Raw genomic sequence first — 13637 nt, 5'->3', positions numbered from 1 at the left:
TTTTATTTATTTATTTATTTATTTATTTATTTATTTATTTATTTATTTATGTTTGAGACGGAGTCTTGCTCTGTTGCCCAGGCTGGAGTGCAGTGGCCAGATCTCAGCTCACTGCAAGCTCCGCCTCCCGGGTTTACGCCATTCTCCTGCCTCAGCCTCCCGAGTAGCTGGGACTATAGGCGCCCGCCACCTGCCCTGGCTAGTTTTTTTGTATTTTTTAGTAGAAACAGGGTTTCACCGTGTTAGCCAGGATGGTCTCGATCTCCTGACCACGTGATCCGCCCGTCTCAGCCTCCCAAAGTGCTGGGATTACAGGCTTGAGCCACCACGCCTGACCATGACATTTTAATGAAGCAAAAACACCAGTGAGATGTTATTAGCTAACAGAGTGCAACTAAGTTTGGCATGAAGTCCTTTGTTTTGTTTTTGTTTTTGTATGTTTTGTTTATTTGTAGATAGGATCTTACTCTGTCACCCTGGCTGGAGTGCAGTGGTGCTGTCACAGCTCACTGCAGTCTTGACCTCCCAGGCTCAAGCCATCCTCCCACCTCAGCCTCCTGAGTAGCTAGGACTATAGGTGTGCACCATCACGCCTGTCTAATTTTATTTTTTTTATATAGGTGGCTTCTCTAAAATGGGGATATTGGCCAGGCACGGTGGCCCACACCTATAATTCTAGCACATTGGGAGGCCGAGGCAAGCAGATCACTTGAGGTGAGGAGTTTGAGAACAAACAGACTGGCCAATATGGCAAAACCCCATCTCTACTAAAAATACAAAAATTAACCGGGCATGATGGAGCATGCCTGTAATCCCAGCTACTTAGGAGCCCGAGGCACATGAACCACTTGAACCCAGGGGGTGGAGGTTGCCGTGAGCCGAGATTGTGCCACTGCACTCCAGCCTGGGCAATGGAGCAAGACTCTATCTCAAAAAAATAAATAAATAAAATAAAATAAAATAAGGATATTATTACTACCTGCCTCACAAGTTACATGAATTAAATTAATGCATGCAAAGCACTAAATAAATGTGAGCTATAATTATTATTTTATGACTTGACCAAGTTTCTTTGTTGACTTGTGTGAAATCTGACAACTTAGAAATCAAAATAAACCCCTTTGTTTTATAAATTAGAGAGTAGAGTCTGAGAGGTTTCAAAATGTCCTTTGGCTAGTAGATAGTAATATTAGGACTAGAACCCTGAACTTGTGACTTTTAACCCTGTACTCTTTCTTTCCTCTAGACCACAGATCCCAAGATTTAGCATTTTTCAAATGACTATCCTATTTTGTTTATTTTACTAATTTAATACGGAGAAAAACTAGAAAATGGATTCACCTTAAAAGCATTTATGGCCGGGCGCGGTGGCTCAAGCCTGTAATCCCAGCACTTTGGGAGGCCGAGACGGGCGGATCACAAGGTCAGGAGATCGAGACCATCCTGGCTAATACGGTGAAACCCCGTCTCTACTAAAGAATACAAAAAACTAGCCGGGTGACGAGGCGGGCGCCTGTAGTTCCAGCTACTTGGGAGGTGGAGGCAGGAGAATGGCGTGAACCTGGGAGGCGGAGCTTGCAGTGAGCTGAGATCCGGCCACCGCACTCCAGCTTGGGCGACAGAGCCAGACTCCGTCTCAAAAAAAAAAAAAAAAAAAAAAGCATTTCTACGCAGGCCCTTTCCATTCAAACTTTAGGATTTGAGACTTACAAAGATAGTGTGCCCAATTTAAATATTTGAGAAAGGTAAAAGCAAGTTAGTATAATATGTGCTTGATTTATGATGTCTTTGATTTGCGATTTGGCAAAAAATGTTTCGTTCTATTAGAGAGTTAACAGTTCTATGTTCCAACATGGGAAATACCATTTTGTATGTGTGTTTATGTGCTTTTGGTTTCTAACTTTGGTAAACTTAAACCTCTAAATCTGATGTGCTGTGTGCTCAGGAAACTACTTAGAACTATTGCTAAAGGATATTATAATAAAAACCCAGGCTACTGAATTATTTAAAACTATAAGATTGCAGTCGTTAAACTAATTTTTATTTTATTTATTTATTTGAGACAGGGTCTTGTTCTGTCACCTAGGCTGGAGTACAGTAGTGTGATCATAGTTCACTGCAGCCTCGACCTCCCGGACTCAAGCAATCCTCCCACCTCTGCTGACCAAGTAGCTGGGACTACAGACATGTGCCACCATGCCTCACTAAGGGAGAAGAAAAGCATAAGGAAAAGAGGAGGATTGTTATTATCAATATATTTCATACTGGAAAAGGGCTCCATGCCACGTTTTTGTTCTGTGGCCTTAGCCCCTCTCTCAGCCTAGTTTTCTTTAGCTGTAGAGCAGGGATCCTAGTACTGACTTCATAAAGTGTTTGTGAAGAAGAATACGTTAGCGAATAACATAAAGGTTTTAATACAGTGCATATCTTACAGCCTGGCCAATATGGCGAAACCCTGTCTCTACTAAAAATACAAAAAATCAGCTGGGCGTGGTGGTTTGCTCCTAGTCCCTGTTACTTGGGAGGCTGAGGCGGGAGAATCAATTGACCCTGGAAAGTGAGGTTGGCAGTGAGCTGAGATCATGCCACAGCACTCCAGCCTGGGTGACAGAGTGAGTGAGACTCCACCCCAAAAAAATAAATAAAGCCTATCTTCCGGCCAGAATATAAACTCCATGGATGGCATCTGTCTCATTTAACACTGTTTCCCCTAGAATCACCTATAGGAAGACATGACATTATGGGGAATGCATTAAGTAGCTCCCAACATGGTCATGTGCTCCCATTAGGACTAAGATACTATTATTAAATAAATCATGGAAAAATGAACTTGGAAAGGGATATGAAGGATTAGCCAGTAAGTCTATGTAAAACATAAGGGAACTATATCCATAAGTACCTTATATATAAAATGCCTTATTTTTCAGCATTCTTTTTTTTCGTTAATGTTTTTTTGAGACAGGATCTCTTACTCTATGGCCCAGGTTGGATTGCAGTGGATGATCTTGGCTCGCTCAGCCTCAACCTCCTGGGCTCAAGCATTCCTCCCACTTCAGCCTCCTGAGTAGCTGGGACTACAGGCGCGCATCACCATGCCAGGCTAATTTTTGTATTTTCCTAGAGGGGGTTTCCACCATGTCATCCAGGCTGGTCTTGAACTCCTGAGCTCAAGAGATCTGCCTGCCTTGGCCTCTCAAATTGCTGAGATTCACAGGCATGAGCCCAGCCATTTTTCAGCACATTCTTTAGGCAATTTCTTTTCAGTATTTTAGAGTAATAAGTACTCTAAGTAGAATTTACCAAGTTATTGGTCTTCATAAATTGACAATCTCTTATTTTGTAGGTTATAGTGCCATCATGTGGATACTTTGTTTTCTTCAAATGTAACTTTTTATAATAGAAACTAGAAAACCCAGCCATCCCACACCCAGGTATGACAATTTATATTTTATGTTATTTATTTATTGAGACAAGTTCTCCCTCTGTCACCCAGGCTGGAGTACAGTGGTGCAGTCTCAGTTTACTGCAGCCTCTGCCTCCCAGGCTCAAGCGATCCTCCAACTCAGCCTCCTTAGTAGCTGAGATCATAAGCATGAGCCACTGTGCCCAGCCTGGCATGACAATTTATTTGGTATTTGTGTCTAAGCCTTTCTGTGTACAGATTCACTAACTTTTATATCTGAGTTTTTAATATATAAAATTTGGAAATGATCATTTAGATGATAAAATAAATCTGAATACCATAGCTTGATAATACATGCAGTCCCTATAGATGATCAGTTTTCTCTTTCTCTGGATACTAGGCTGTGCAAAGAAATTGGAGCCAAAGGTTTTTTTTGCCATGTTCTGAAAAGGTAAGAATAAAAAATAAATATTAATGTGTAGAGCCAAAAGAGTGACCTCAGACTAGCTTATATTGCTCAGAGAGCAATACACTCTAAGGAAAAGAATTTCAAAAAATAACCTCCCTGGGCTGGGCAAGGTGTCCCATGCCTGTAATCTCAACACAGGTTGAGGTAGGAGGCCGAAGTGGGAGGACTGCTTGAAGCCAGGAGTTCGAGATCAGCCTGGGCAACATACTGAAATCCCATCTTTACCAAAAAATTGAAAAATGAGCCAGACGTGGTGGCATACCTGTAGTCCCAGCTAAGCGGAAAGCTGAGGCAGGAGGATCCCTTGGGTCTGGGAGTTTGTGCCACTGGACTATAACCTGGATAACAGTGAGACACTGTCTCTATAAGTAAATAAATAAATAAATAAATAAAATTAATTTTAACACCTCCCTAAAAATTATAGTATGCCTACATATATGAACACCAAAATATTTGTGTTAAAAACTGGGTGTGTTGATTTTCACAGAGAGCTAAAAATTAGTCCATAATCCACTTAATATTAACTGACATCCACCAGAGACTAAACGTGGTAAAATTATATGGCTCAAGCAATTCCACAGTGCAAATGAAGATCCACAGAAATAGAGAGTTGGACCGTTAGAATTCTTTTTCTAACTTTGTTTGGTATTTACCTCCTTTTTAAGATAAAATAACTGAACCAATAAAGACAGGTACTTTAAAGCTGAAACTGAGCCTTACCTCCTCCAAGATTCAGAATGTGGTTGAAAATGTCCCTTGAATTTCCCAATTACACAATTATTTAACAAACTTTGAATATTATTTGTTTGGCTGCTATGTGTAGGCAAAGAAAATGTGAGCCAGAGAGACTCCATCCAATGTTAGATAAAAGGAACATGCAGGGAGCATTGGAAAACATCAACCTTTAAGGAGTAGGTCAGAAAAAAAGAACCAGCCAAGACATTTGGAAGTGTGGTGTGTCAGTGTGGATTGGCCAGCCTGTGCCTGGGGGCCCCAATATCCCCCTATTCTTTCCGTTTACGTCTCCATCAGTAGCAGTGGCTGGAGTAGAGGAATTGTGAAATGATCTGGACATGCCCGAAATGGAAAAATAGAGAATGCTTGAACTGGATCATTATCCTGGAAGCACTTCAACATGAGATATACCTTTTCCCAAGTCCTAAACCCTTTGGAGCAGCACAAACAAACATTGAGGCTTTTCTCCCTTTCCCTCAGTAGACATGATAGCCAAGGCAGCTGATTGTCCCAAGGAATAAGTATGAGCACAGAGGGAAAATCATGAAACATCTGAGGACCATGAGAACTACTAAAGCAATACATAGAACTAGCTATATCAGAGAAAGTCAAGTGAATGGATCAGACAATAAGAATTGAAAATAAACTTAACAGAGCTTCAGAGAAAGAAGGGAGAATGTTGGAAACACAAAGCACAAACAAGCATTTGTGAATTGGGTGTTGACAAATATTAAAGAAATAACTCAATGGATGGGTTGAATATAGCTGGACAGTTCACTCATGAACCAGAAGATTAGAGGAAGGAAGGAACTAAGACGTGGAAAGCATGAAAGGAGAGTTAAGAAATGTGGAAGGTAGGCCAGGCGCAGTGGCTCATGCCTGTAATCCCAGCACTTTGGGAGGCCAAGGCGGGCGGATCACAAAGTCAGGAGATTGAGACCATCCTGGCCAACATGGTGAAACCCTGTCTCTACTAAAAATACAAAAATCAGCTGGGCGTGGTTGTGGGTGCCTGTAGTCCCAGCTACTCAGGAGGCTGAGGCAGGAGAATCGTCTGAACCCAGGAGGCGGAGGTTGCAGTGAGCCAAGATCAGTGCCATTGCACTCCAGCCTGGGTCACAGGGCAAGACTCCGTCTCAAAAAAAAAAAAAAAGAAATGTGGAAGGTAGAAGCATAAATATTTTTTCTAATAGAAATTCCAGAAGGGGAAAAAAAAGAATAGCATGTGAAAGAATTATTGCTGAGAATTTCCTAGAATTGAAGACATACTTTAGAATGAAAAAGGCCAACTTTAACTTTGGGATTTCTAGCTTTGGAGGAATGAAAATTTAGAATGACCAATGGGAGCGCACAGGATTTTTAGGGTAGTGAAGCTATTCTACATGATACTATAATGGTCGATGCATGCTATTATACATTTGTCAAAACCCATTGAATGTACATCACCAAGAATGAAGCCTAATGTATGCACTTTGGATGATTATGATGTGTCAATGTAGATTCATCAGTTCTAACAAATAGAACATGCTGGTGCAGGGTGTTAATAGGGAGGCTGTGCATATATGGGGGAGGGGATGATAGGAACTGTGCACTTTCTGCTCAATTTTGCTGCGCACCTAAAATTGTTCTGAAAAAAATCAAGTCTATTAAGAAACAAAGACAGCTTTTTAAAGCATAAGAGCATACTTGTTATAAAAATACATGTAATGCAGTGTAATTTTAGAATTCAAGGTCACATATTTCTGTAACACTTTTATTCTTGCATGCCTACAACTTTCATGGAATGGTCCACTCAAATAGGTTCCACATAATAGGAACCTCCAGTAATATACCACTTCACATGTAGCGGAAGGACTTTAAAACACTGTATTCCCAACTCTTCCATTCCATTCATTGTGCTATTGTTGCCATACATTTCACTTTTACAAATGCTGTAAACATACAATACTTGTGCTATTTTTGCTTTTGATAGTTGCCTTTTAGAGCAGTTAAAAAAAAAAAAAAAAAAGGCAGTTGCAGTGACTCACGCCTGTAATTCCCACACTTTGTGAGGCTGAGGCAGGAGAACTGCTTGAGCCCAGGAGTTCAAGACCAGACTGGGAAACATAGTGAGACCTCGTCTCTACAAAAAATAAAATGCCAGCCATAGTGGCGCTCATCTATAGTCCCAAAACTCGAATGCTGAGGTGGGAGGATTCAGCCTGTGAGATAGAGGCTGCAGTGAGCCAAGATCATACCACTGCACTCCAGCCTGAGCAACAGAGTTGAGTGCTCTGCCAGTCTACACCAGCCTGCATGAATTCCACAATTCTTCTAGCTAAACTTATACCAGTACCTGGTTGTGTCTGTCCCAAGTAAGCTAGTGCCCTTCTCTTCCTGCAGGCATCTGTTGCTTCTTAGATTTTGGACTGGTTTTTTGTTCTAGGAACTCAACTCTTTGATAAATTCAAAAATACTTGGTAATTTGAAGTAAGTTTACCTTTTTTTCTTCTTGTTGTTGTAAGGGTGGAAGAAATGTCTCTTCTGGATGCTTACATCCAAAACAAGTTGGAAATCAGCCCTGGCTAACTTTTTTTTTTTTTTTTTTTGAGACGGAGTCTTGCTCTGTCACCCAGGCTGGAGTGCAGTGGTGCAATCTCGACTCACTGCAACCTCCACCTCCCAGGTTTAAGCGATTCTCAGCCTCCCGAGTAGCTGGGACTACAGGCATGCACTACCACACCCAGCTAATTTTTTGTATTTTTAGTAGAGACGGGGTTTCACCACGATAATCTTAGTCTCTTGAACTCATGATCCGCCTGCCGCAGCCTCCCAAAGTGCTGGGATTACAGGCTTGAGCCACCATGCCCAGCCAGAACATCTGATATTTACTGAGTACTGGACATTTACTAAATACTTGACATACTGTTTTTTAAATCCCCCAAAAGTCGTATTCTTACATTATAAATAAGGAAAATTTCAGATTGAAAGGATTCAAAGAGGGTTAAACGACATCACAAAAAAAAGCCACAGCTAGGTACATTACTGTGAAATTAAACGTCATTAGAGAGAAACAATAGATACAGATCTTTTCAGCTTATCTATTTCTTACTCAAAAAGAGTAAGTTTTGCAGTTTATGTCTTTCAGAGAATTTCTCTATTTTGTCTCCATTGTCAAATTTATTGTCATAAAATTGTTCATAATTTTTTTTTTTTTTTTTTGAGATGGAGTCTGGCTCCGTCACCCAGGCTGGAGTGCGGTGGCATGATCTTAGCTCAGTACAACCTCCACCTCCCAGGTTCAAGCGATTATTGTGCCTCAGCCTCCGGAGTAGCTGGGATTACAGGCGCCTACCACCACACCTGGCAAATTTTTGTATTTTTAGTAGAGATGGGGTTTCACCATGTTGGCCAGCCTAGTCTCAAGCTCCTGACCTCAGGTTATCTGTCCACCTTGGCCTCCCAAAGTGCTGGGATTACAGGCGTGAACCACTGTGCCCAGCCCATAATATTTTTGTATCCTTTAATGTCTATCAGATCTGTAGTAATATCATCTTTCAAGCCAGACCTTGGTAATTTTTATCCTTTCTCTTTCCCTGTTTTAGTTTTTATCCATTTTATTGCTCTTTTCAGATTATGATATGCTCTCTTCAAAGTATCAACATTTATTTATTATTTTATATTTTTTGAGACCAGGTCTCACTTTGTCCTGCAGGCTGGAGTGCAGTGGCGCAGTCTTGGCTCACTACAGTCTTAACCAGACTGGATGTTCAACCCATCCTTCTGCCTCAGACCCCCTAGTAGCTAGGACTACAAGTGTGTGCCATACCCAGCTAATTGCATTTTTTTGTAGTGACAGGGGTCTCACTATTTTGCTCAGGCAGGTCTCAAACTCCTGGGCTCAAGTGATCCTCATGCCTCAGCCTCCCAAAGTGCTAGGATTACAGGTGTGAGCCACCACACCCAGCCAGAACCAACATTTAGATTAATTAATTTATCTCCCTTGTTAATGTTTTCTTTTGAGATGGAGTATTGCTCTGTCGCCCAGGCTAGAGTGTGGTGGTGCGATCTCAGCTCAGGGCAACCTCCGCCTCCCAGGTTCAAGCGAGTCTCCTGCCTCAGCCTCCTGAGTAGCTGGGATTATAGGCATCCACCAGCATGCCTGGCTAAGTTTTTGTATTTTAATAGAGACGGGGTTTCACTATGTTGGCCAGGCTGGTGTCAAATTCCTGACCTTGCGATCCGCCTGCCTCCACCTCCCAAAGTGCTGGGATTACAGGTGTGAGCCACTGCACCTGGCCTTGTTTTCTCTTTGTGCTCCATTTTATTTTTATTTTGTTTTTTAGACAGAATCTTGCTCTGTTGCAAAGACTGGCATGCAGTGGCACAACCTCGGCTCACTGCAACCTCTGCTTCCTGGGTTCAAGAGAATGTCCTGCCTCGTGGGTTCAAGCGATTCTCCTGCCTCAGCCTCCCAAATAGCTGGGATTAAAAGCACACACCATCACACCCAGCTAATTTTTGTGTTTTTAGTAGAGATGGGGTTTTGCCATATTGGCCAGGCTGGTCTTGAACTTCTGACCTCAGGTGATCTGTCTACCTCGGCCTCCCAAAGTGCTGGGATTACAGGCTTGAGCTGCTGCGCCCAGCCTCTTTGTGCTCCGTTTTAGATAGTTTCTATATCTGTGTTGTCAAATTCATTGATATTTTCTTCTGCAGCATCTGATCTTTAAATTCCATCCAATGTATTTTTTAATTTCAGACACTGCATTTTCATTTCTAGAAGTTCTATTTGGGACTTTAAAAATATTTTCTCTCTCCTCACCATGATCATGTTTTCCTCTATTTTTGTGAACATATTGTGTGTATTTATAAAATCTATTTTTAAAAACTTGTCTGTGGGCCAGGCACAGTGGCTCACACCTGTAATCCCAGCACTTTGGGAGGCCAAGGCAGGCAGATCACAAGGTCAGGAGTTCGAGACCATTCTGGCCAACATAGCGAAACCCCGTCTCTACTAAAAATACAAAAATTAGCCAGGTGTGGTGGTGGGCGCCTGTAATCTCAGCTACTCGGGAGGCTGAGGCAGGAGAATAGCTTGAACCTGGGAGGTGGAAGTTGCAGTAAGCCAAGATCGTGCCATAGCACTCTAGCCTGGGTGACAAGAACAAGACTCTGTCTCAAAAAAACAAAAAACAACAACAAAACTTGTCTGCAGCTGGGGATGATGCCTCATGCCTGTAATCTCTGCACTTCAGGAGGACGAGGTAGGGAGAATCACTTGAGGTCACGAGTTCCAGACCAGCCTGGCCAACATGGTGAAACCCTGTCTCTACTAAAAGAAAAAAAAAAAAAAAAAAAAATACAGGGCCAGGTGCGGTGGCTCACACCTGTAATCCCAGTGGATCACGAGGTCAGGAGATTGAGACCATCCTGGCTAACACAGTGAAACCCTGTCTCTATTAAAAATACAAAAAAATATTAGCCAGGTGTGGTGGCGGGCACCTGTCCCAGCTACTTGGGAGGCTGAGGCAGGAGAATGGCATGAACCCAGGAGACGGAGCTTGCAGTGAGCCGAGATCACGCCACTGCACTCCAGCCTGAGTGACAGAGTGAGACTCCATCCCCCAAAATAAATAAATAATAATAATAATTTTTAAAATAATAAAAAATACAAAAATTAGTCGGATGTGGTGGGTGCCTGTAATCCCAGCTTCTCAGGATCCTGAGGTAGGAGAATCGCTTGAACCTGGGAGGTAGAGGTTGCAGCGAGCTGAGATCATTGCACTTCCAACCTGGGTGAAGAGTGAAACTTCCATCTCAAAAAAAAAAAAAAAAAAACTTGTCTGCTAAGATTCATCATATCTATTATTTCTGAGTTTGTTCCTATTGATTGATTTGTCTATTTTCTCCTGATTATGAATTATATTTTGTTGCTTCTTTGCATTCTTGGTAATTTTTGGTAGATGCCAGATGTTATGAATTTCACATTGCTAGTTACTGGATCTTGTGGAATTATTTTATTTTATTTTATTTTTTTGAGGCGGAGTCTCACTGTTGCCCAGGCTGGAGTGCAGTAGCGTGATAATAGGCTCACTGCAACCTCCACCTCCCAGGTTCAAGCGATTCTACTGCCTCAGCCTCCCGAGTAGCTGGGATTACAGGCACATACCACAACGCCTGGTTAATTTTTTTGTATTTTTAGTAGAGACAGGGTTTCACCATTTTGGCCAGGCTGGTCTCAAACTCCTGACTTCAGGTGATCTACCCACCTCAGGCTCCCAAAGTGCTGGGATTACAGACGTGAGCCGCCACACCTGGCCGCTGAATTCTTTTTTTTTTTTTTTGAGATGGAGTCTCACTCTGTTGCCAGGCTTGAGTGCAGTGACTTGATCTCAGCTCACTGCAATCTCCACCTCCCAGATTCAAGCCATTCTCCTGCCTCAACCTCCAGAGTAGCTGGGATTACACGCGCAGGCCACCACACCCAGCCAATTTTTGTGTTTTTACAAATACATGGTGAGACTGGGTTTCACCATGTTGGCCAGGATAGTCTCCGTCTCATGACCTCGTGATCTGCCTGTCTTGGACTCCCAAAGTGCTGGGATTACAGGCGTGAACCACCATCCTCTGCCTGAATTATTTTATATAGTGTGCAGTTAAGTACTTGAAATCAGTTAGATCCTTTTGAAAGTTTATTTTAAGATTATTGGTGTAAGTAAAGAACAGTCTTTAATCTTGATCTATTTTGATTTCACAACTCAGGCAACAACCTTTTGAAGATTCTGCCTGATGCCCTGTATAATACTGTGACTTTTGAGAACATGAATAATTTATTTCCAGCCCTGTGTGAGGTCTAGGATTTTTTCTGTCTACTGCTTTCCAGAGATTATTTCTCTCGCCCCAGTCATGTTCTTCTCATGCATGCACAGCCCAAAACTCAGCCATAGACTTGAGGAAACTTGTTTTCCAGGTCTCTAGACCTCTCTCTATAGAGCTCTGTCTTCTCTTGCAGTCTGTTCTTTTTTTTTTTTTTTTTAAGACGGAGTCTCGCTCTGTCCTCAGGCTGGAGGCAGTGACACGATCTCGGCTCACTACAAGCTCCACCTCCTGGGTTCACGCCATTCTCCTGCCTCAGCCTCCCAAGTAGCTGGGACTACAGGCACCCACCACCACACCCGGCTAATTTTTTTGTATTTTTAGTAGAGACAGGGTTTCACCATGTTAGCCAGGATGGTCTCGATCTCCTGACCTCGTGATCCACCCACCTCGGCCTCCCAAAGTGCTGGGATTACGGGCGTGAGCCACCACACCCAGCCAAGACGGCTTCCTCTCGCAGTCTGTTCTGAAAATTCTAGTGACTTCTCTGAACTCTGGTATCTATCTCCTCAACCTAGCCAGAGAGCCATGCTCTGTCTGGGTTCCCTTTACCTGCACTAGAGCCTGAAAACTGCCTCCAGACAGTAAGCTGGCTCAATTGTAGGAGTCACCTGTGTTTTCCCTTTGCTTGGGGATCGCAGTCCTGCAGTGCCCATTATCCACCATCTGAAAACCATTGTTTTATGTACTCTGTCTGGTGTTCTAGTTGTTTTAGGCAGAAGGATAAATCCAGTTCTGGTCTTTCCATCTTTGCTGAAAGCAGAGTTCCAGCAGATGAGAGTTCAACAAATTTTTGTAAGACTGAAAGAATGATAGTTAATAGTAGACATAGGGTGCAGAAGGGAAGACCAGTGAGAAGCAATTTGATTTACTTTGAAGAACTGCTAAGAGTCCTAGGAAAAGTAGGTACCAGAAAATAGAAGCTGAAATAGGATTTGGTTGTGAGTTTGTACAAGGAGTAATGAGGCCTTCAGGGTACTCTCTACACATAGACTCTTGTACAGTTGAGCAGTGACTCCTCTTCTACCACACTCCCAATCTTTGGACAGTAGGCTATGAGTTTGTGCTGTGCAGGAATTGAATCAGAGACCATGAAAAGTTTTTTTGGAAGTTAATAGCAATATATCAGGCTAGAATGCAATGATGCAGTCTCAGCTCACTGCAGCCTCTGCCTCCCAGGTTCAAGCGATTCTCCTGCCTCAGCCTCGCGAGTAGCTGGGATTACAGGCACGTGCCACACCACACCCAGCTAATTTTTTCACTTTTAGTAGAGACCAGTTTTCACCATGTTGGCTAGGCTGGTCTTGAACTCCTGACCTCAAGTGATCCACCCGTCTCGGCCTCCCAAAGTGTTGGTATTACAGGTGTGAGTGATCGTGCCTGGCCTGAATGTCTAATATGTTTTAGACATAACATGTTCAAAGTAGAATTCTTGGCTGTGTGCAATGGCTTACTTACACCTGTAATGCCAGCATTTTGGGAGACCAAGGCAGAGGATGGCTTGAGGCCAGGAGTTTGAGACCAGCCTGGGCAACATTGTGAGACCCCATCTCTTTAAAAAGTATGAATAGAAAAACTTAGTTAGGCATGGTGGCGCACACCTGTAGTGCCAACTGCTTAGGAAGTAGGACAGGAGAATCACTTGAACCCAGGAGTTTGAGGCTGCAGTGAGCCACAATTGTACCACTGCACTCCAGTTGGGCAACAGAGCCAGAACCTGAATCCAAAAAAAAAGAAAAAGAAAAAAAAGAATCTTCTCATGAAAGAAGAGTGATTCTTAAATAATCCTTTATTCTCGGCCGGGTGCGGTGGCTCACGCCTGTAATCCCAGCACTTTGGGAGGCCGAGGCGGGTGGATCATGAGGTCAGGAGATCGTAGCCATCTTGGCCAACATGGTGAAACCCTGTCTCTGCCAAAAAATACAAAAAGAAATTAGCCGGGCATGGTGGCAGGCACCTGTAGTCCTAGCTACTCGGTAGACTGAGGCAGGAGAATGGCGTGAACCCAGGAGGCGGAGCTTGTAGTGAGTTGAGATCATGCCACTGCACTCCAGCCTGGGCGACAGAGCGAGACTCTATCTAAGAAAAAAGAAAGAAAGAATAATTTAATCTCATAATTCTTGTTCTCCCTGTAAACTTGCTTCTTCTTTTTTTTTTTTTTTTTTTTTTTTT

The 13637-nt window shown here is 42.8% G+C and overlaps 1 long non-coding RNA gene across 2 annotated transcripts in view; it reads left to right on the top strand.

Annotated features, from left to right (window-relative positions):
• Positions 1-13637, top strand: part of LOC108512884 (uncharacterized) — a 31613-nt gene that overhangs the window by 3849 nt on the left and 14127 nt on the right. For both annotated transcript variants that reach the window (XR_001880734.1, XR_001880735.1), the window contains exons 2-3: positions 3344-3431; positions 3804-3854. This is a non-coding gene — a long non-coding RNA (uncharacterized LOC108512884). The remainder of the gene's footprint in view (positions 1-3343; positions 3432-3803; positions 3855-13637) is intronic.

This window comes from Rhinopithecus bieti, unplaced genomic scaffold, assembly GCF_001698545.2.
Source record: "Rhinopithecus bieti isolate Rb0 unplaced genomic scaffold, ASM169854v2 scaffold_30965, whole genome shotgun sequence".
In the NCBI taxonomy this organism is placed as follows: domain Eukaryota; kingdom Metazoa; phylum Chordata; class Mammalia; order Primates; family Cercopithecidae; genus Rhinopithecus; species Rhinopithecus bieti.
Note: the sequence above shows the minus strand (reverse complement) of the source record. Positions and strands in the feature narration are given on the sequence as shown.